The sequence below is a fragment of the Amblyomma maculatum genome, chromosome 11, assembly GCF_055883805.1.
Source record: "Amblyomma maculatum isolate TAMU_Amacu chromosome 11, ASM5588380v1, whole genome shotgun sequence".
Classification (NCBI taxonomy): Eukaryota; Metazoa; Arthropoda; class Arachnida; order Ixodida; family Ixodidae; genus Amblyomma; species Amblyomma maculatum.
In genome coordinates, this window is record NC_139354.1 from 97,039,069 (window position 1) to 97,063,098 (window position 24,030).

Sequence of the window (24,030 nt, forward strand, 5' to 3'; positions counted from 1 at the left end):
AAAAGAGATTCAGTTTTCGTGCCTTATAAAGTGCGGCTACGAAACCGCGCATCTCTTATATACGCTGTAGACTTGAGGATAGGTAACATGCGGCAACTGACAGACTGTTCAGGCCAGTTATCAGCAAACTCAATTATTGCGACATTGCTATGACCTGATACTCGAAAATAACAAAAACATTTGGTGGGATCAATGATAGAAAGGTGATTAGAACAGTACCATCTCTATTCGAATCATGCGACAAGCACAAGGAATAAAATCTGTAATGACTGCCAATGCTGAATAAGGTTCGTTTAGTTCGTGCAGAGAATGCACCACTACCAGGAAGACCACCAGAAACATTGGGGTGCTGTCTTGAAGCCCAACAGAAAACCCCCAGTCTAAAAGCAGAATTATAATCCCATGCCTGCCTTTTCATAGCATTGACAGGTGCCAGTTGCTGTTGTTTTGCTAACTGGAAGGCTTTGCAAATAATTTGGTAATAATCAATTTATAAACGTGAGGTGACAAATGTTTTGTGTTATTGGGGAAAACGTCGTGTAGAAAATTTCAGCCGAACACCAACATAATTTTGAAGGAATGATATTAAACAGGAGCACATTTAAACGTTCAAAACAATGTTGCACATGTGTTACGTGCGGGAAATAAACCTATTTCAGCGGTCGCAAATAAGGAGGTAGACGAAGTACAATCCCCAATGCTTTCCTTAGCCTCGCCGACTGTTCGCTTCTTTTCTTCATGTATTATAACGAGCACCCTCATTTCACCTTCATTTATCTGCGTGTAGCTTACGGGGGCCTCAGTTCTGGTAGTCTTGAAGCCATAGATAGCGTAAGAGGGTCCTAGCAAAGCTTTCGCCCTTACTCTTGATCACGTTGTACGTGACGCTGGCGGTAACACAGGACGTTCCAGGTCCACCGCTATTTGAGGGTGGCGCTGGTGAACACTCTCAAGGTTCGTATACAGACAACATTAATACCCAAAAAAGTAGCAGAGTGGACAGCGGCCGATGTAGCTCAATTGGAAGAGCACCGGACGCAATATTCGGAGGTCGTGGGTTCGGTTCCCACCATCGGCACGTTGTTGTTCCTTCTAAATCGTATTTATCGTTCCCCTAATCAGAATATGTGACTAATTTATGTGACTACCGAAGTAAAAATTAAAAAAAGACAAAGTATAATCCCCAATGCTTACCTTGGCCTCGCCGACTGTTGGCTTCTTTTCTTCTTTTACCGTGAATAGCACGTAACACAAGCAATGATCAAAGAAGCTGAGTTACGAAGGCAAGCCCACATAGACGGATAAAATTAAAGGTAAAGCCGCAGATTACATAGTTTCATCTGCACTGACATACGTGCAGACTTGGTGATGACTGGTATTCAAACTGAGTAGGATGTTAAAGAGCACAGGTGAGAGGACGGCCACTTCAAGAGCCCCTCTGATGTTTTGATAGCTGCCGGAAATAAGACCTTTTAATGCACATAAAGTAGTCGGTTTCGGACGAATGGAGACAATTGCGTGAATAAATAATGTGGAAACCGCATTCTGTAGTACTTTCAATAAGATATTTGGCTCTTCACCGTCATAAGCATCGGCTATTTCTAGTGTCACCAAACCAGCATAAATTTGTGGTGCCAGGAAAGAATTCACTCTCAAGGGCGTTCTATGAATTCGATACGTAACACTTTCCGCGGAAACTGATTTGCCAGGCACCAAGAATATTTGCTTGGTTCACAAACTTTGAAGCACGTGGGAACACGTAGGAGTATGACATTTCTACTAATGTACAAGTAGGATGGTATGACACTGTTTTAATATTATTTAAAGTAAAGCCGCTGCTAATATATTCCAATAAAGAGATTATTTTAGCTAGTGTCCATTAAGGATGTATACAAGAATGCTTTTAGAGAAATTTACCAGCTATAATACAGAATTAAAAGGCGCGTCAAATAGGAGACATAAAACTACGCAGGAGACAGGACACAGAAAAGATGCAGACAGGACGAGCATAGACTAACAACTGATTTATTGAACGAAACGTCCTTCCTTCAAGAGCATAACGCATGCGCGACCAAACTTAACGACAAAAACGAACGTAGCCTACCTTATAAACCCACAAAGACAAGTTTTTTCTGATACAGGTGAATTGATGCATCGCTAACACAATTTTCTACACCGTATCTAGCAATTTGCCAGACTTTAAAAATCTCGCTTGCCTTCCTGTTCTTCGCGCAACCTTTGTGTGCTTGAAAAACGGCGTACAAAATACTTTTTTCTTCTTGTCATTGATCTTGCAAGACTGCCAGTGCCTTGCTAAATGCTGCCCACCGTGCTGGCTCAAAGAGTTATTGTGCTCCTGAAGGCGTTTATTAATGTAGCGACCCGTCTGCCCTACATATACGAAACAACAGCAGAATGGGATCTCGTAGATAACTACCATCTTACAGGCTATAAACTTAGGTCTGTGGTTGACTCCGCACCCTACTTTCTTTTGCAGGTTATCACTTGTTAACCGGCATAAAGGAGACAGTTTACATGGGGTGGAAAAGAACAGGTTGACACCAAATTTCCCTCCCACCTTCTTGAAACCGTGCGAGGTCTTGTGCACATAAGGAAGGACTTCAAACTTCCTCCTCTCGCTTTCAGTGAGTTCTTGTTGGTTTCGTTTCAACCGTAGGGTTTTTAGCAAAGATTCTGCGACAGCTTTCAGAAGAGCAGGAGGAAACCCCGCAGAGTAAAGCCGATCTACTTGACAGATAAAACTACATTTAACCATGTGTGGACATGACTTGACAAACGAGGATCCTAAACATGAGGTTGCGATTCCCCTTTTTACGAGCTTTGAGTGGTAAAAATCTTAAGGTAAAAGAGCCTTCCTAGATCTTGGTAAACAGGCCCAGCCTAGATGGCCCTCAGTAAGAAAAAACAATCTTATCTCTAAAATCTGTAAACAAGAGCTTTCCGGGAGCTCAAAAGTAGAATTCAGATTAGTGGCTTCGGATTTGAAGGATGGCAAACCTTCGTTCGCAATAATTTGCAGACTATCGTCAGGGTTGATATTCAAAAGGATTAGAAAATCGTCAACGTATCTGACCCCACGCGAGATTTTTGAAGCCAGGATATGGCGCGGAAAAATGTGTTAGTGAGGCATCAATTCACCTGTATCAGAAGGAACTTGACTTTTTGGGTTGGTAAGACAGGGTACTTTTGTTTTTGGCGTTAAGGTTGGTTGCGCATGCGTTATGCTCTTAAGTAAAGGACGTGGCGTTCAATAAATCAGTTGTTAGTCCTGTCTGCACCTTTCGGTGTCCTGTCTCCTGCGTAGCTTTACGTCTTTAGAATGCCTTACCAACTAGCCTAGCATCACACACTTCTAGAATTTATCATTTTCGTCATTTCATCATCAGCGCCAGGAGCAGCGTCTGGTAACTTCTCCATTATAAGAAAGAGCTCCAAATGTGTACTTTGTGTCATACTTAACTAACCGAATCTTAACGCTACATAGGGGTTGTTTCATCTTTAGTAAAGCGGAAAATATCATCATCTTCAAGTTCCGACAGCAAAACTTTTGAGGTGTGCATTGAACATCGTTGACTTTACGAAGTTATATCTTCCGCTAGGTGGCGTGCTCTCCTGCTTACACGTCAGGCCGCCACGTGAAATGCATGCTTGGAGCCTCAACTGCGTGCGCGGTGGGGGCGTGTTGCGTTGTTTTTTCGTGCAAATGCTACTTTGAGGATTCACGTTGAGCCGACGACAGAGTCACTGTTTTGTGCCCGGCTGCAAGAGCGGGTACAAATCATGCAAGGAAAAGTGTTCGTTGTTCGGTGTGCTGAAAGAACAGGAGGTATTTCAGCAGTGGCAGCGCAATATACCAAGAGCAGACAAGCCGCTTGAGCGAAACGCTGCCGTGTGCGAGCTCCACTTCGACAAACAGTTCGTGTCGCGCCATTTCGAGCATATTATAGACAACAAAACTCTGCGCCTCGAGAGAACGAGGCCGGTCCTTCTGCCTGGCGTCGTTCCGACCATTTTCCCAAATGGGCCTTCGTACCTGTCAAAGCCCGTTCCTAAGAAGAGAAATCCCAAGGAGAGGTTGTGTTTACCGTCTGCGATGCCAGCTGGCATCGCAGACGGTAAACACAACCTCTCCTTGGGCGTTTACCTTCCATTTGTGATGTTTTAGTCTTTAATGGTGCGAGCGAGCTCGATAACAGGGCTCAGTGCGTCCTCAACAAGAGCGGACGCTTGAAGAAGAAATGCGCGATGAAGAAAGAGTGAAATTGTAACCAGTTAAATTTTTCAAAATATAAACTTATACGTTTTTATCAATGGTTCTTGCAAATTGGTTGTATCAATTGCCTTTTTCCATTTAGTTTTTGAACAGATGTTATTCATAATAAAAACAAAAAAAAACTAATTCAAATATGATTTGCAATGAACAGCATGCACTCGGTCAGTTACTTGGGACTATATACTTTCGATCTGAACATTTTTTCTGACATGCCAAATTGCTTCAATATATATTGCAATAGCTGTGTATGAGTGGTATAACCAGACATAATTGTCGAGGGCGTTATACAGCATCGATAAAAAATTGCAAAAAAGGCCGAAAAAAGGAGTTTAAAAACTTTCGGAAGGTGTTTTGACCTCGAAACAGAGCCCTGGCTACGCCCCTGCTCTATATTGACAGGCGTATATACAGAGAAGTATATTGGCCTAACAACTTGCTATGTACTAACTTTATATGAACTGATCTAAATACACAAAAGTATCAGTGTATGAACTTCGTATTTACACATTTCCATAGAGATTAAAAGTACGTACAATATTGATAGAGTAAATAAGGTGTTAATACAAATTCTAAAGACTGTTGACGACCATTTTTGTAAGGGAGGAAGCGACCACGGATGAGCGAGGAGCTGCAGCTGCTTCCAGGTGAGGAGTCGGATGAGTCAGCGATGGTCACATCCGACTGTCGACTTGCTTTCAACCACATGGACATTGCCCCGCCTTCAGAGAGCTGGGGAAAACACGTGTTCAGTGGTGTGCCACTGAAAGTCGCGTTCAGCGTGTGCATACCCGGACCGGACATGAGTGTTCTGTGCGCCGAGAAGCTTGTGTTGTGTACTATAACTGACGACACGGTGACGCATGAAGTGTTTTTGCGCGGAGTGAAACTCGTGCTAGACGAGCCTGGCGACCTGGCTTCCATTCTCCAGGCCGTTCATAGTATGCATGTATGTTCAGGGGCAGGAGTTCTCGAAGAGTTCCCGTTCGCGTGTTCGAACTCTAACTTGGTAGTGTGGAATGGGAGCCTTTACAACAAGAAGTGCACTGGAACTTCGCTTGAGCGGTGTGTAGCGTGCAAGTATCTCCGGAAGATCTTGATAAATCAAAGATGCCGGAGAAAGAAAACAAACTCAACAACTAATGTTGGAAAAAAGGTGAAACTGAAAACTCAACCTGTGCGGCGCTTGAAGGCCAAAGTGAGTGGCTTGGATCAGATAATTTCGCAAATGAAAGCGGAAAATGAGAAGATTGAGGAAGCGGCACTTCTCAGAAAGATCGACAACCTCCCTCCTAAACAGAAAGCTGCCATCCTTCATTGTTTCGAAGCTGCAAGCCGCAAATCACCAAATGGCATGCGCTACAGCTCCGAATGGGTTTTGGAATGCGTCATTATGCGTATCAAGAGCCCAAGGCTGTATGAGCATGTGCGCAGGGAAAAAATTTTTGCACTTCCCAGCCGCACTTGCCTCAGAAATTTTATGAAAAAGTATGAGAGCAGCTTTGGTTTTAATTCCACTGTCCTCTCAGGAATTGCAAAAAAAACTGAAAAAATGGATGAGTTTCAGTGCCATGGAGGTCTGATAATAGACGAGATGAAACTCGCCGAAAACTTTGCAGTGGCACAAGGTACTGGAAAAATTGATGGCTTTCTGGACCTCGGTGCATTCACTGCTGACCACGAAAAGACAATGCCTTGTGACCGTAGCATGGTTATAATGTTCCAGCGCATTACGGGGTCCTGGCACCAGGTATTAGGCGTTTTAGCGTCGAGAGGGAACGTGAAGGCCCACTTGCTTTCCAAGATTATTTTGGAAGCGGTTGTTTTATCAGAAAAAGCAGGTCTTAAAGTTGATTATATCACTTGCGACGGGGCATCCTGGAATCGCTCGATGTGGCACCAGCTTGGTGTACGCGGTACCACTGCAGCTGTAACGCCATCAGTACAACACCCTACTGAAGATGGCAGGCGCCTCTTTTTTCTGTCAGACTTTCCGTATTTGGTTAAATGCATTAGAAACGGGTTCATAAAAGCGGGGTACAAAACACCACAGGGTCACGTTGACGTGCGACCAATCAAAGTTGCCCATCAATTGGACAAGTGTGCAACAACTCGAAAAGCGATGCCCAAGATAACTAATGTACACTTAAACCCAAATAATTTTGAGAAGATGAAGGTGAATTATGCTTTTCACCTTTTCAGCAGCGAATTCCTGCGCGGGCTTTTTTTGTACAGAGAGGAAATTTCAAATTCCTGCACGTACAGCGAACCAACAGAACAGTTCATTACCTTTATGCAGAAACTGATTTCTGTCATGACCTCAAGAGTGCCTTCAGCAGCACTGAGAAAGAACTCAAAAGAAGAAGCAGTTCTGCAAAATGCCCTGGATTACATCAGTAGGTGGGAAGCCAACACAGGGCCCACAAAGGCAGGCTTTTTGTCTTCCAGCCCTGCAGAAGGCCTTAGAGTGACACTGAAAGGCACACTGGAGCTTCTCACATATCTGACTGAATGTGTCGGATATAAGTATTTACTAACTTCGAGTCTCAGCCAAGATCCACTTGAAAACTTATTTGGAATCATTCGGCAATTCTCTGGCTGCAATGATCATCCTACATCGTCTCAGTTCCTAACAGCAGTTAACTGCTTAAGTTTTTATAACCTCGTGAAAGCACTGAACACAGGAAACTGCGCGGGCGATGCTATCACTTCCTTAGTCGGAGTGAATGAAGCTGCCAACCATGCAGACACTCTAATTGATAAGGGAAAACTTGATGAGGCTTCAAGTGTCCTCGACAAGTCCGAACTCGGTGACCATATCTACCCACAGCAGACCAGCGACGCAAGGTTGACATATTACTTGGCTGGATATGTGGCTCGAGAAAGGGTGATGGGTACAAAGTCTCGGGAATCTTTCGAGCAGCTTTTGACATCTGCTGAAGATGCGGATGAGGGTCTCTCCTCATTTACTACTTTTTGCGATCAAGGAGGCCTTCTGTATCCTTCAGTCCAGTTATTCGCATATGTCGAAGCTTTAGAAGATGTGTTTACTATGTGGTTCAGTTGGAACAAGCTTCATCGAGACAGCATGGTGGAAGTTCTTCACATTATGCAGAATGTGCCCCGTGTAGGATGTCAGGCACACCAGCAGGAACTCACAAACAACATAGTGAAGTTCGTTCTTCTTGCTAGGCTTCATTTTTTTACCAAGTTCCTCAATAAAGATCGACCTTCAGCAAGCGAAAGGAGGAAGCACTGAAGCTTAGAAGAACAACTTGAGTGGCAGCAACTCCTGTTGGACCTACCACATGTTCTCACTTGTTTGATGCAAAAATCCAACATTTTAAAACTAGTGTCCAATAAGTTCGGTCTGTTTGACAAATAACCATAGTGTTGGCTGCAATCTGGGATTTTGTTCGATGCGTTAGTGCCCATCATTTGTGGAATAAAAATGTTTTGTACAGCAGAAATTCGTTTTTGCTGATAGAAGAAAAAGAGCTAAAAAACATCTTAGGCAAATAAACATTCAAACAAATTAACCTCACGGACAAATACACAACTGTCAACAGATCGTATTTCTCGCTTTTGCTCTGTACGATGTGAACTTGCCAGCTTTTCCTTCTTGTGGGTCCGGCAAAGTGCTCGGCAAAGTGCATTACCTTTGATAGCGGCCTCGCATCCCCATTTCGGCCAAATTCCACAAACGTCACCGAGCCTGCGATTGTTGCTTATCTTTCTGGAAAGTGAATTGGGGGCTCCTGGAATGGTTAGTGTATCTGCATGCTAAAGAAGTCGCGGAGTTGATTGAAAGAAACGCGAGACCCGAGAGCGATCCGCAACAACGAAATTCACGGCGAATAAAAGGCAGCTTTGCGAAAGTATTCACTCACATTGGCACGACACACATGGTTGGCAAATAAAGATGCTGTGTACATGCGCAAGTCGCAGTAAGAACAAAGAATACAGCGGAACCCAAAGGCACGTCGCTAAACGCGGCCGATTTACTGCGCGGAGAGCAGACGACTTCGCTGCGAGTGGACGTGTAAGCGGGTGTCAGTGCCACCTGGATCTCCCTCTCCGGAGCTTCGCGGAGTGGCTTCACTGGCGGAGGCGCGGTCAGCACACTTCCCTAGTCTAGCCACTGTACTATTGCCGAGAAGCTGAGCAAAAGCGGAAGCTTGCCACAATCGTAGACACAGCAGTTACTGCAGCTGCAGACGATGCGAACGCTCGAGAAAGTTTTTCACTTGAAGTTATAAACTACGGTTTTAGGGGTCACTTTGGTCCTCCATTGTATGCTTCATTTTTTGCAGCCAATAGCAGGAAGTGACTGTTATTTTTGCCTACGTCCCTCATAGCGATCGAAGTAGGCCATGTGGCGCTGTAGTATGCATAAATGCCAATTAGGTACCAGGAACTACTATAGACCTCTGTCCCTCATACGATCTGCTGTATAACAAAAGCGGGCCTTCTCATGCGTTAATTCCGTCCGTACATATTCATTACGCCATTAAGAACTATCAGAAGGCTGGCCGTATAGAGGTAAAATAACAAACACATTTATTTTTAGGTTTTTGATTACTCACCGAAGTATGATAATTTTGTTCACGGAGAGTACAAGCAGAACCTTCATCCATTAGGCACCATCAAGGCGTGCAGTCTGATCCTTGTTTTACCTACCGGAAATGGAGGCGCCTGACATGCTGATGGACCCAGCAATAAAATGGATGTCCACAACAGTAAACCAGACCAGGCTAACGGCAGCATCTGCAGCAACGCTTTAAGAGGACCCCTCCTTCACAGAACAAAATAAAGATTTTGCAACATAATCAGCCTCTTGACACAATTTTAGAGCGTAGCTCTTCGGCGCCCGTTCCTAGGCTTTGCGGCAGCGGCGTTTCCCGTAGTAATAATATTTATAATTACTAGTTCATAGGAAGGGAATGGCGCAGTATCTGAAGATAATGCCCCTGCGCCTCGTAACAAGCTCCACATTCACTCCCACCTTCCTTCCTTCTCTTGCGATCCGGGTGTCCACAAAAACAAGTGTGACAGTTACAGTGCCTTACCATTGATGTGAACCAATAATGAAAGGCACGCTTCAGACCTCAAGTGGACATTCACTCCTACCTTCCTGCTTTCCCTTATGGCGCGATTCAGGTGGTACACCAAAAGAGGTATGACAAATACAGCGCATTTTCATTCTTGTGAATCAATTATGAAAGACATGCTTTAGAGCCAAAGTGGAAGACATGACCACACATGGTACGCACTGCAATGATTTAGGTGTCGACAGAAACAGGTGACAGATTGTTCGCCTTTCCATTCCTGTGAACCAGTTATGGTGGTGGTAACAACTTTTATTGCCACGAAATGAAAGGAATTATTTCGGGCTGGGGCGAGTCTAGGGTGGCCTCCAGTCGGGAGCGACCTCTTGAGCTCGCGTGACGAGGGCCAGTTGCGTAGTTTTCCTTGGGCTGGCCAACAGCTTGTCCCATTCCTCCGCTGAGGGAGCTGGCAAGAGTGTCTTTGGAGGGGGATTGCTGGCGCATTCCCACAGTATATGGTCTTGAGTGGCCTGCGTCCCGTCACCGCAGTGCCGGCATGCAGGGTTGAATTCTCCGTTTGTAATTAACGATAGTCGGTAGGGGCTAAGAATGGCCTTTGTTTGTAGGCGTCTGAGTGTCGTGGCTTGCGCCCGGTCGAGGTCGGGGTGAGGGGCGGGGTACGTGCATCTTAGCTCGCGATAAAAGTTTGTTACCTCCGCGTATGTGCGCGGTGCCTCCACAGGCGCGTCCGTTCCCGATAGATCTCCCGTCTCCCGGTTGGTTAAGCCTCGGGCTAGACGGTCGACCCCTTCGTTTCCGGAGTTACCCGCGTGAGCCGGAACCCATACGAGATTGATGTTGTGATTGAGAGATCGGTTGCGCAGAATTCGCGCCGCGAGTGCGCTTACAGAATTTTTGGGGAAATTTTGAACGGCGCTTTTTGAGTCGCTTAGAATAGTTTTGGTGTGGGGATCCGCGATGGCCAGTGCGATAGCTACTTCCTCTGCCTCGCATATGGAGCTAGCATGAAATGTTATAGCGTTAATGAAGGTTGACTTTGGAGTGGCCATACATGCCACGTATGCTCCGTTTTTGATGTGCTCAGCTGCATCCACGTACACTGCTTGTGGATCGTCCTCGTACTGTTTCTCAAGGGTCTGTGCCCTTGTCTTCCTGCGGGCATCATGTCTACCTGGTAGCATGTTTTTGGCTATTGGTTTAACAACTAGTCTACTAGTTTTGTCAGCTGATAAATGGGATGTTGCGCACACCTCCTCAGTGGGGTGGATGTGGAGCTTGTCGAGAATTACGCGTCCCGCAAGGCTGCGTGACAGGCGGGTCACTTGTGCTGTCTTATGGGCTTCAATTAGTTCAGATAGTGTGTTAAAAATTCCTAACTGCAGTAGTCGATCTGAGTTAGCGTATACTGGTAAGCTAAGGGCCGCTTTGTATGCTGTTCTAATTATGCTATTAAGTGCATGTTCGTCCCTACGACGCAGATGATAGTACGGGCAAGCGTACATGATTCTGCTTATCATAAAGGCTTGGATAATCCTGCACAGGTCGGCTTCTCTCATACCCCTGCGACGTGTGGCAATGCGTCTCACCAGCCCACCTATCTGGTGCGCCGTGACGCGTAGCCGGCGTATAGCTTCTGTGTTCTGCGTATTATTCTGAATCAACATTCCGAGAACTCTGATCGTGGCTACCGAGGGTATCGGATGGTTGTCAATGTGTAACTGGATAGGTTCTCGAGAATCTGGCTTTACCTGTGCAGCTTGTTTGTTCCTTATAACTAATAGTTCTGATTTAGCCGGTGAACAGGTAAGGCCGTTTTCCTGCACATAAGACTGTACCGTGTCGATAGCTCGTTGTAATGAATCTGTAATATCTCCATCGGAGCCAGAATTGGTCCATATGGTGATGTCGTCGGCGTATATGGAATGATGTATGTGTGGGATATCATCTAACAGACGCGGGAGGCCGCTCATAACGATGTTGAAGAGAAAAGGTGAAAGTACGGCGCCTTGCGGTTTTCCTCTCGTCCCTAGTGTAATTTTGTCGCTAACTTTGTCAACGAAATGGAGCGTAGCCGTACGCGCATTCAGAAAGGCAGCGATGTAGTCGTATGTCCGTTTGCCTACGTGTAACTGTGAGAGGTGATTGAGGATGGAAGCGTGTGACACATTGTCGAAGGCATTACTCACATCGAGTCCCAGGATGGTTCGCGTGGCTCTTATGCGATTTGTATCTAGAATGTCTTGTTGAATTTGCCACATAATGTCCTGAGTCGAAAGACCTGCTCGAAACCCAATCATGGACGGGGGAAACGTGCCTTCCGCATCGGTGTGCATAAGGAGCCTGTTTAAGACAACGTGTTCCATTACCTTCCCGAGACATGACGTTAGCGAGATTGGGCGGAGGTTCCCCATCTCGAGTCTTTTGCCCGGTTTAGGTATGAAAATAATTTTAGCGTGCTTCCATTCCTCAGGGACGCTGCCCTCTGTCCAGTACCTGTTGAAGAGGTCCGTAAGAGCCTCTACTGACTGGTCTTCTAAATTGCGCAACATCTTATTGGTGATGCAATCTTCCCCCGGTGCCGAGGTGGTGTTAATTTTGTTAAGAGCAGCCCTAATCTCTGCTACGGTAAAGACGCTATCCATGCGAGGATTATCCAATCCTGAGTACCCATCTGGCGTGGGTATATCCTGGGAGGTGTTAATGTATTTATCTTTTAAAGTGGTCATGAGCTCTTCGTCGGTGCCTTGGAAAGATTGCGAGATCTTATGTACGTTCTTGTGGGAATCTGCCTTAGTTCTCGTAGGGTCCAGTAAATGTCTAAGTAAAAACCACGTGTTCTTGTTGCCCAGTTGCCCATTAAGGCGGTCGCAAGTCTGATGCCACTGTTCTCGGCTACGTTCCCACGAGTAAGCCTCGATTTCCTTTTCAAGCCGGGTTAGCCGAATTTTTAAACGTCGGTTATGCTTATTTTTACGCCATCGAGCATGGATACTTCCTTGTGCTTCAATCATGTGCACTAGCTTAGCGTCCGGACTGGGGCTGCTGTCCTCAAGGGCAACAGTTTTTGAAGTGTTTGCGGCGTCTTGCAACAGACGCTCCGTCCATTGTCTTCAATCTACTATACTTTCCGCTGGCCTTTGCGAGCGGACATATCTAAAGGCGTCCCAGTTCGTGTGCTTCACTTCCTGGCGACGCATTTTGCAATGCGTAGCTCGGAAAGTGGTACATAGTACATAGTGGTCGCTTCCTATGTTTGTATTTAGGTTTTCCCATCTCGCATCGGGGATATTTCTGGCAAAGGTAAGGTCAGGGCACGTATCCCTGGTTACACTGTTACCAATGCGCGTAGGTTTATCAGGGTCGACGAGTAAGGTATGCCCTAGCGCCTGGGCTGTCTCCCATAATTTAGTTCCCTTTCTACTGTTAACTGAGTAGCCCCATTCTGCATGGGGTGCGTTAAAGTCTCCAACAGTCAGCAACATTCCATTATGAGCGGCTACATGCGCCTTACGGAACAGTGTGGCTATTTTCGTGCTGTTGTCTTTAGGTGGACTAGTTATGAAAGGCACGCATCAGAGCTCAATTGGAAGACGTGACCACACACGGTGCACACTGCTAATTCATGAATAATGCGAGCAGCCACACCGAACAGCAGGGTAACATGTGTAGTAACCGAGAATTCACACACTCACAGAGAAAAGTATCATATTTTGATGTATCTGGAGTATATACGCCTAGTTCACAACGGTAAAAGAAAAAACAGCATTTCAAAAAATGTCTCGAATGGCATCGTTTTAGCATTAGGCTCTCTGGCTGCCGTTCCTGGGTTTCCCGTCGTCGTAGTCGCCGCCTTTGTCCCTCGTAACCAGTTGTCTGTAATTGCCAATACATGTCTTGCTCGAAGTATTTGCCTCAATCTATCGAAAAGCTTCGCATTAGGAAGGACCGTTATTGTCGCCGATGTTTTTCATACGATTCCTTATAAATTTGCTAAACAAGCCTGTTGTAAGAGAAACAATCGTGAGAGGTAAATACTGGTAAAATGCCATTTTCACACCACGTTGGGGGCTCAACGCCATCGCTTATACGCCGTGTGAATCTTTTACATTGCTTTTGATGGTCTTCAGGTCTTATTCTATCACGTCTCTTTATCATATTTTATTTAAAATGACCCTTGTTCTAGGGCAAGGACAGTGGCCTGCAGTGTTATGAAGCAAAATTTGAATGGGTAACATACCACAACGTAATTTAACTCGGCTGAGCCGAAAACTAGAAACAACGTTGCTTGCAGCAGCCTCAAAGCATTGATGTTTAACTAACTTAAGCTAATTAACAATCAGCTATAGTTACAGTGCCGTTTTTAGTACATAGTGGTATTTAGCGCACTCTACAGCAGAAGATGGCTGTTAAACCAACTAGTACGAAAGGCAGGCTTTGGGGTTCTAGCGCAATTGAAGTAATGTTTTACAGCTTATATAGCTACCGTTCGAGTCGGAAAGCCTATTATGATGGAGGAAAAGATCAGCTTTACTTTTTTTAATTTTCATCATAGTTACGGTAAACTAAAAAAAGGTTTTGAACTTTCGAAGTAAAGCTAACCAGCGAGTGTAATACATTTCACAACAGAAATATTTTATACTCGAAATTTTTGAGACAATTTCAAAGCACCAAAGCGGGCATTCTGTACTCTAATGCCTTGACGTTAAGCAATGTGTTTGTCGCGCTAAGCGTTTCGTATAAAGCGAGAGCTGAAGGTCGTCGTCTGATTGCTTTATTTGCGCCATGTACTGCAACATTGTGAAGGAAAATGTGAGCTACTTTTTTTTTAACCCACATTGTTTCAGGAGTTGAGGTAAATGATCACCGCTGCTACTCTCGAATGTTTAGCGCTAGCTCCTCCTAATCAACCGTGGTTGGAAGCCGCAGGCAAACTATTCTGAGTCGATCGCCAAGCAAGTATGCTCATATTGTCGCAGGTTGCTGTGGTTGGAAGTCAGTTCAGAAAATTTCCCTTAATAAGGCTCATGTTTCCTTTCTTCTACGCTACGGTCATGTTAACGTGGTAATACTTCTGGTGTGAAATTATCTATAAATGATTGTCCAACAATGACCAATAAAATAGCTCCTGACTGTTGAGAAGGCACTTGGAATATGATCGCTCGTTGTAAAACTGCACTTGGTATACATTAGAGCGCGTATTTAAAAACGAAATACTGTGTTTTGCGGAAGCTAATGAGCAATTTGCACAGCTGTTAGGAGCGCGACCTGAAGGTTAGAATTGAGTAGTTGTAATACAGAAGGTAGAGATTTCAAATGCAAATAGAGTAACCGCATCTGTGATCGACAAGACATATCCTCGGGACATGTGCGCTCCAATATCTTTACGCTGGCACTTTGAATATCAAACGATTCAGCTTTTTCACAATTCATACCTAATCACCATCTGTGACGCTTTGGCTTTTGTATAAACATTTCCCTGCAAAAATATTCCTTCTTTACAACTACGCCGCATACCTAGATGAATAATTTAAGACACGTCATTGTAGTTAACATAAGCTGCTCTTTCAACAGCAGTAATTCTCCTACTGCAATACTTATCATGCAGAAGTTTAGAAGGTACAGAAGTGCATCAGAAATATTGAATTCTTAAATTCAAGTCTGACTTCAAATAAAAAGCTGCAAGGCTTTTGGAGTGAATTACAGCACTCTAAAAGGAGGACCGTTTAGATTTTAAATTATCGGTAAGAGAATGAAATGGGCCAGCACTGGATGCACTTGGTGCTGCTCTGTACAATATTCGTTTTATCGCAGTAAGTAATTTCATTTATTCACGAAGTGTTAATTTGAGTTCCGAAAGACCATCTGCAGACATGACCGCAGCAATTCGAGGCGCATCAAGCAAGACAGAAATTATAAAGATACTGTACTGCCCTATAATCACGCTACGCGGAAGTTTAATTTTGCAATTAAATGCGTCTTCAGGAAGCAATTTGAAGAAATATATAAATGACACTTAACCTAAATTTATGTTTTTTATCATTTTAGGTTGTTTATCATTACGCCCTTCTACTCTTGCCTTCTCGAATTCTTTTCTTATTTCTGTGTGATTTTATGTAGCAATATTATAGATCGCTTTGCATCTGTTTTCAATAACCACTAACAAGTTCTTGAAAGGCGAGGTCTTTTTAACTGCCATACGGAGAAGAACACCGCGAAACGTTAAAAGTAAACCAAATACGTACTGACCTTTTACTCAAATGTAAACTTAACACTAGTTTTCTTTTTCTATGTTTCCGACGCAGAATACCATTGATCAGCTAACTTTTTCCTGTAATTTAAAAAAAATATTATTTCTCGAGCTATTCTTTAGTATCCGTCGTTCAAACGTCCGAGCTTCAGAATGTCACGTAAGAATGTCATGGAATTATTCCACATATTAATATCTTCTAGTTTGGCATTTCTACGGCTTCGCATCTTCGGAGAACAAAGGCATCTGCATCTTGTCTCTGCCTCATTTTTGCTTCATGGAGTAATCAAGGGCACTTCGAGCAATACTTCGAAAGCCGAGGAAATGAGTCATACTGCGCACTGATGGCAGGGTGACGAAGCAAAAACTAGAATAGACAATGTCCGTAAAGTCGCATCAATGTGTACAGGAAGAGGAGGAGGAAAAAGATGATGAGGAGGAAAGGCAGGGAGGTTAACCCGTAAAAGCAACCGGTTTGCTACCCTGCACTGGGGAAAGGGGGTGAGTGGATATAAAAGTTCTTATAGAGAGATGGTTGAAGTCAGTACATTCACTTCACAGACATGCCACATCACATCACGTCACAGTCATATCGCTTAACATAACAGCAAACCCATAGTCTTTCGTTAGGACTGTGCTTTTCACAAAGCGGAGCAGTGCCTGGGAGGCCTTCACCGCAGACGATCGCCGTGGCCAGGGACCTAAAATCTTAATTTCATTCAATGGGCGTCCATCTAAATGCTCCAGCGTAGGGCACAGACACTGTCTTTCCTCACTGTATATGGGGCATTCACAAAGAATGTGGCCTATAGACTCATCGCGCCCACAGTTTCTACATGTAGGGCTGTCTGCCATGCCTTTCATAAAAGAATACGAGTTTGTGAATGCTACACTGTCACGAAATCGGCGCACATATTCATCAAGTCGGCACGGCGCGAGGCCCGCGCGGCGTCGCGTGGAAAGCATGTAGAGAAAAGCCCCCTTCCCCGCGCGGGAGAGCGCGTAGCTTTGTACGCGTTGCCGTCACCCTCTTTCCCATTGCCCGGGGAGGACGGTGGTTCATCGGACTGGAATCAGCCAGAAAATTCCAGCATCTTCTATGGGACCTAGCCAATGACGACGCGCGGCTCGACGGGAGGAGAAGAGGGAGCTATAACCAGCGAAGCTATGTGTGTGTGTGCGCTAGCTTTGACGCATGTTAACAAACAGACGCGGCGCGCCCTATTTAAAACGACCGCGCCGCTTGACGAGTCAGCCAGTCAGTCAGTCAGTTCGTCGGCGCTTTGCGACGTGTTCGCCTGTGCTTCGGCTGGACTCCCGGGGATCACCCGCTGCTGGCAAGCCCACGGACTTTCAAGGGAGCGGCGCTCGTCTCGTATGGCGGCCACATCGTGACTCTTGAGGCGTCGGACTGCAACAGTGCCCGGTGAACAATTTGGTGGTTGTTTATGTAACTCTCTCGTGTTTGATCGGTTGTAAAGCCTGTGTTATTTAATCATTCTGTAGTTGCATGCTTAGCGTTTGTGTTCTGTGAACCTCTCGTCTGTTGTATTTCAAGTGATCTTGTGTGTTCCTTTGTATCGTCTCTTGCTGTGCATAAATTGCGTTTTGTTTGTTACTTCTGACTCCGATCCTTACTCTGGTTTGAACCGGCGACCGCTGGGCACCAAACGACCACCCCCTTCTGTCACTACAAAGTAGTTGAATTCCGGCTGAGCTTGCCACGCAAGTCGAGGGCATCTCCTTTGCGACCGGAACAGCTACCCCCACTCACTCTAAGGATGTCTGGGAGTGTGCGCACCGTTAAGGGCGCATCGTTAATAATACCCCCTAATTATTTACGGGTGACATACACCAACCCACAGGCGGCACAGCAAAGTTTCTTCGCGTCGGGGTAGTCCAGGTAGAAACCGGAGCTTCAGGTCAGGGTCTAGGGATTTTAGGCGGCTGTTCGCAAACCTGCCAAAAGAGAAAGTTAATTAACGCAACGAGGTCGAACTGCATTGCCCAAAGTACTAGGGAAAATTATTGCATGAAAATAATTGTAATGTTACGCGTCGCAACCGATATGGTTGAGGGCACAAAATATTAAATTCCAGGATATCTTAAACATTTCTTGGCATATGTGCAACAATATGATACGTGTAACGTTCGATACATATCAAACATGTATGGCCAGTTCGTAAGAAGGATACCTGGAGTCTGTAAATGATTGACGAAATCTCGGTCTTCTGCGCTATGTTGAGAGTTACCTTGATAGGCAGGGGAAATAATAAGATTACGTTTATATAGCGGAGGGGCTAATCTATTACGAAATACCTGTCGATGTCTTGGTAAAAATTATTTACTTTTATCTGTATCACTTAGAAACTTAGAACAGAATAATAACAATGGTATCTAGCACGCCCTAAAAGCTACCAAGATTTCATTTGTACAAGTATTGAAACACACCGTTTTGCAGATATATTTGAGTTACGAAAAGATTGCGATTTCAAGGAGCAATTCCCGAATTGTGTAACCTAGTGTTTTGGCAACCTTTCTCCAGCAGTGCTCGCATGCCATCTATTACAGGATTCAACAATTATTTGAATATTGGGTGTATTTTCTTGAAGATTAAAATCTGCCACGATAGGCGTCCTAAAGGCAGGTGCTGTAAAAATCTGGTTCAGCATTTGTATGCCGGCAATTTAGAATATCAGCTTCTTTTTCATTTCTGTCTCCGGCACTAAACGGACATTTTACCATAATAATCGTAATTTTATTTCGACACCCGTGGGACTCATGCCCATTGGCAGAACATTTCGCATTCCGTATAAATTCAGTTCAGAGTATCTTATGTTTTATACATGTCGCATACCGCGGACATCAAAAGCTCAGTTCAGACCCGTCTTTTCTTTCATAAATATCTAAAGCAATCGTCATTTGGCCGCAAATTATGTCCGACAATTGTTTACCAAAAATTAAAAGCTTGTTTTCTTGCGCCTCTTTAAAGATAATTGCGAGTAATTAAGTCACTCTTGAACCTTCTGAGTGTTTTTATCATGCGAATGATTTGAATACTTCTATAGCTCAAAAGTAATAAATAATTCTTTTTGTAATAAATGCCTTGTAGGAAGGAGAAATCAACCCGAAAAGTACATGGTTTAGGCCACACTCTCCGCCTCTAATGATGATGAGAGGCGGAACCTAAATCAGCAATATATGGCGTAATTGATATGTAGGAAAATTACGAAATAATTGTTTTTCGCAAATATTATAAAATCTGTGCAGCAAGGGAAAGCGAAATTATCATTTTTTATTGGCTAGTGTTGCAATAAATTTTATCGCCGTCAAAGCCGCGACATCAATCTAGAAGTTAAAGAAATGGTGTATTGTGGCAGCTGCAAATCGCTGTAAAAAGTTTCAAAAAAGCTTGGCTGGACCATGTTTCTTCAGGGTACGTCTCCCTACCAGTCCCCCATTTGTGCGGTAGCTCCTGAAAAAGGTCAATGCATGCAAAGTTATTCTCAAACATAGTTCGTTCCACATTTATTAACCGTTACTGGCCGCTCTCTTTACTTCTTGATATTGAGCGGGAAGAGAATAGACAGCGAATAAGCATCACTCTCTTCAATGAAATGTTAATGGAGGATTGTGCACGGAGAGAACCAAATGTTACATATATATTCATCTTCATCGTTTTGCTGAAACCTTGCAAATTTTGCTATGCTCTAGGGGAGGATTTAATCTTGTCAACTTACCGCTACAAAGCACACGCTACTGTCCTGCTCATTTAAGTTAGAAATTTTTTGTTATATCACGAATGGGGAAATAGTTCTCTGGAATTCTTTGCCTACAAATAAATTTTTGGATCCATCATCTCTATTAGAGATAAAAATTTTATATGGCTCTCGCTGTTAGTTAAGCAAAGGTATAGACATTTTTAAAATTGATGAAGACGGGGATAAAATGTGCAGTACTTCAGCAGTGTTCCCCTTTATTAAGCGAAAAAGGAACTACATGTTTGTCATCAAGCAATGCAGGTTGGGCGCAACGAGCACAGACACTACGGTTGCCAGGACACAGAACTACTTTGTTCTTCTTTGAATATCGCTGCGTCTGAAAAGCTAGTTTTTGAGGAAAGCGGTCGTATGGTTGGCTGATGCAAGCTTCAGACAATTCTCAATAGATGACCACCAGAACACTTCTATAAGGCGCACACGCTGCATATATTAAGGCAAAATTCTTTAGTAGCTCATCAGTGGCTTGCTTCAGACGAGACCGATCCAAAGCTAATTAGCATAATTTGCATAGCAAGACAAAAAGACAAATACCTTATTCCTTAAATATTTCTTGTAGATAATGAATTTAAAAAATTTGAACAATGAGTAGGCACATCATTCATAACACGAATCTATAACATAAACAAAAATCAAAACCATAGCCTAATGCAATGATGAAAATGCATAATACCTTGCAACTTTATTTCCAGCCCGACTACAAGTCAAAGCCAAGAATCCAATCCAGTCCACACAATGAGCCAATACAAGATCTAGTAGTTATTATTATGCTTTTGTGTCTCAGTGAGAATAGATAATGAATGACAAAGTTAGTCGTAGGCCGAATGTATAAATAGACAAAATCCCATCCACATTCCACAAAACAGGTCTACCAAAGACCCTGAGAAACAGCACAAAGCCAAAGAAAAATCCGAGACACCACTGAGTGCTTTCACATTAGCGCGTGCAATGAGGCAAGTGGTTGTCTTCAGACTTTTAGCCTGCCTTTTGAGCGATGGTTTACACCAGTTCGCTTTAATGAAAAAATATCGGCGTTAAAATAGTAGGTGTAGCTGCCCGCACTACGTGTCGTAAAAAACTGGAGGCTGTGTAAAAACGCTGCACAACAAAATAGGGGGCTGTATTGTTTGGTGGTTAATTGGTGTGTGATAGGCGATAATAAATTTATATAATCATTGGAATGAAATATGTATTCATGAGTTATAAAATTAAAAAAGAAAAAAAAAGAAAACGTGGTTCAAAAATGGAAAATGATCGGAATAGAAAGGCAATGCTTGATGATCCTAAGTGAGAAATTTACTTATGTGTAATTCGGCATTTAGATAAATAGAAATGCTCCAGGACGACATTATCCAGCCGTCGTCGAGCCCGTGGGCTTCGCCTGTTGTCCTTGTCGCGAAGAAGGATGCAACCTTGAAGTTCTGTGTGGATTACAGACGCCTCAACAACGTCACGAAAAAGGATGTGTACCCCCTGCCGCGCATAGACGACACCCTCGATCGGTTTCGCCATGCCATTACATTTCGTCACTTGACCTCCACAGTGGATATTGGCAAATAGAGGTTGAAAAGCGAGACCGTGAGAAGACCGCTTTTATTACACCGGACGGTTTGTATGAGTTTAAAGTGCTTCCGTTTGGCCTGTGCTCGGCCCCTGCCACATTTCAACAAATGATGGACACCGTACTCTCTGGCCTGAAGTGGCAGTCATGCCTCGTATATCTCGACGCCGTAATTTTCTCGGGCACGTTCGACGAGCACCTGAAACATTTGCGCGCTGTTTTCGAGGCCATCCGATATGCTGGTCTCTCTCTAAAACCCGAAAAATGCCACTTTGCTTTTAGTGAGCTGAAATTTCTCGGCCACATTGTCAGCGCTCGAGGTGTTAGCCCAGACCCAGAAAAGACGGCCGCTTTCGCTTCATTCCCCACACCAGAAGATAAACGAAGCTTGCGTCGATTTCTTCGCCTCTGCGCGTACTATCGTCGCTTTGTTCACAATTTCTCCAAGATCGCTGAGCCTCTGACCCGCCTGACAAAAGATGCCTAACCGTTCCTTTGGGGCCCCGACCAGGAACAAGCCTTCACGGAACTCAAGTCCCGTCTCCAATGTACACCTATACTTGGTCACTTCGACGAAGAGGCTGACACGGAACTGCACACGGATGCCAGTAACTTTGGACTCAGTGTGGTCCTTGTTCAGTGGAGGACGGTGCAGAACGCGTCATTGCTAGCGCCAGTCGCACTTTGTCCCGTTCTGAAGTTAACTATTCAAGTACGGAAAAGCAGTGCATCGCTGTTGTGTGGGCAGTCATGAAATTTCGTCCGTACTTGTACGGTCATCCGTTTCGTGTCTTGAGCGACCATCACTCACTGTGTTGGCTGGCAAACCTGAAAGATCCATCGGGTCGGCTTGCTCGATGGAGCCTTCGGTTGCAAGAATTTGACGTTACTATCGTGCACAAGTCCACCAAGTAACACAGTGATGCTCACTGTCTGTCCCGCGACCGTACTCCCTGCCACACGGACGGCTGCGAAGCCGGTACCGCTTTCCTTGGTGTCATCACGTCGTCCACTTTAACACGAAAGCAGCGGGCCGATTCTGAAATTTTGCCCCTCATCAAATACCTCGAAGGAACCGTGTCATCTCCTCCTCAGCTTTTCAGGCGCGGACTGCCGTCATTTTGCTTGCGCGAAGGTGTGCTCTACAAGAAGAACTACGGTCCAACAGAAACTGTTTATCTGCTAGTAGTAACCACCACGCTTCATGACGAAGTTCTTCGTGCGTGCTACGATGACCTTTCTTCCGGTCATCTCGGTTTTTTGCGCACATTGGCACGGATACGCCGAAAATACTACTGGCGCAGGCTAGTTGTCGTTGTGCACCGCTACGTCCGTACCTGCCGTGAGTGCCAGCGGCGGAAGACACCGCCCATTAAACCAGCTGGCCTCCTGCAGCCTATCGATCCCCCGAAATTCCCATTTCAACAGGTCGGCATGGACTTTTTTTTTGTACGCAAACTTGCCATAAGGCATATTATATAAACTCATGTAAATGGTTTTCCGTGAGGAACCGGAGCAGGCTCCCGCTCTTAGCGTTGTCGGTGAGCCATTTAGAAAAGTCCTCTTGCCTTGTTGTGGTTAGACCCACTTCGCGCAGAATCTGTGTCCTTGATTCCCTTGTCCCTGCACAAGTCCATAGCAGGTGGCGAACATCCACTTCTGCAGCTGGTGTGGAACACTTTGGGCATGTGGTTGGCCCGATGTAAGCTTGCGATTCCCATCGGAATTTTACCGACCGGGTAAGGGCCGCCCCAGCTCTTATCCTTCTAAGGGAAACCTCCTCCAATCTCGTTAAGTTACGAGGGAGTGGGAGTGTACACGGGGGAATGAGGGCACGTGTACTTTTCCTTAATGAGGATGCTAAAATGGAAACAGCGGAGCGGGCATCGAAAGGGAGCCTGGTGGGGGGCGCATTAGTGTGTGGAACTTTGTGTGTGAGGTGGTCAACTTTTCTCTGCTCGGCGTTCTCAGCATTGTCTTGTGTCCAATGTATCTGGATGCTTATCATTGTTTTTTTATTGAGTGCGTGGATTTCCTGGCTAACACATAGCGTCTTCGTCACTTTCTTCAGTTGTTTTATGGCAGCTATTGAGTCTGTATAGATGTGGGCTTCTGTTATCGAATCTATTTTATTTATGGCCTCCATAGCATCGCGGATTGCATAGAGTTCCATCACAAGCGGGTCTGTGTATTCTAAAAGATATTCTTTATGTACCTTTAGTTCGCTGTGTGTTGGACTAGTAGCTGCTGTTCTACCGCCATTTTCTATAATTGATGCGTCTGTATATGCAATTAAGGTACCTGGAAGTGCATCAACCAGAGGTCGAGATGCCAGCTTTTCTTTGCGACGAAGCCGAGTGGTCTTGTTTGTCGTGATAGTAGTGAATTCCCACGGAGGGGAGTCAGCCATTGGTGGTGTTCGAACTGCCACTTCGTTCTACAAGGATGCTATGGGCGTAACGTACTTTCGCTTCATGTCCCTTGTTGCCTCTTGTTGTTCAATTAATTCGGTCAACGTATTTATCTGTGCAAACTCTTGGGGAATAGGGACAGGGGTAAGTTTTGGTAAGGCCGTGATAGTGCGCATTGCGTTTCTATTTATTGTTTCCAATTTCGCGCATTGCCGCCTCGTGAGTCTTTGAAATTGGGCCTGGTATGGTATCCTCGGCTGTAACACTGATTGTACAAGACGTCTTGCCATGTCCGCTCGAGCTCCTCCTCCCCTAGACGAAATGCGTCTTATCAAGTTTAAGGAAGTCGCAGCTACTTTTTTCACCTTATGAAGCCACTGTGTTCCTTTGCCGGATTTGTGAATTTCTAGGCCAAGAACTCTCAACTCGTCCACCTCTTCCAACGCCAGATTTCCAATCTTTAGGGAGACTCTTTGCGTTGCCAATTGTTTTCTTCCATTCTAGTTGGCAACATGAATGTAACTGGACTTTTGAGGTGATAATTCCAGGCCTGCACTTTGCACGTACTCATCTATGGTATTTAAAGCCTCTTGCAGATGTCGATTCTGTCTATCAATTTGTTTATGAACAGACCAAATCGTGACATCATCTGCGTATATCATGAACCCCACT

At 44.7% G+C, this 24,030-nt stretch overlaps 1 long non-coding RNA gene and 1 other non-coding gene across 3 annotated transcripts in view; both read left to right on the forward strand.

The window, feature by feature from the left end:
• Nucleotides 1–1,005: 1,005 nt before the first annotated feature.
• TRNAL-CAA (transfer RNA leucine (anticodon CAA)) lies at nucleotides 1,006–1,078 on the forward strand. Its single transcript has one exon. It is a non-coding gene; the product is annotated as a tRNA-Leu (tRNA).
• A 13,863-nt stretch (nucleotides 1,079–14,941) lies between these two features.
• Nucleotides 14,942–24,030, forward strand: part of LOC146174453 (uncharacterized) — a 53,311-nt gene continuing 44,222 nt past the window's right edge. For both annotated transcript variants that reach the window (XR_014701764.1, XR_014701763.1), the window contains exon 1: nucleotides 14,942–15,170. This is a non-coding gene — a long non-coding RNA (uncharacterized LOC146174453). The remainder of the gene's footprint in view (nucleotides 15,171–24,030) is intronic.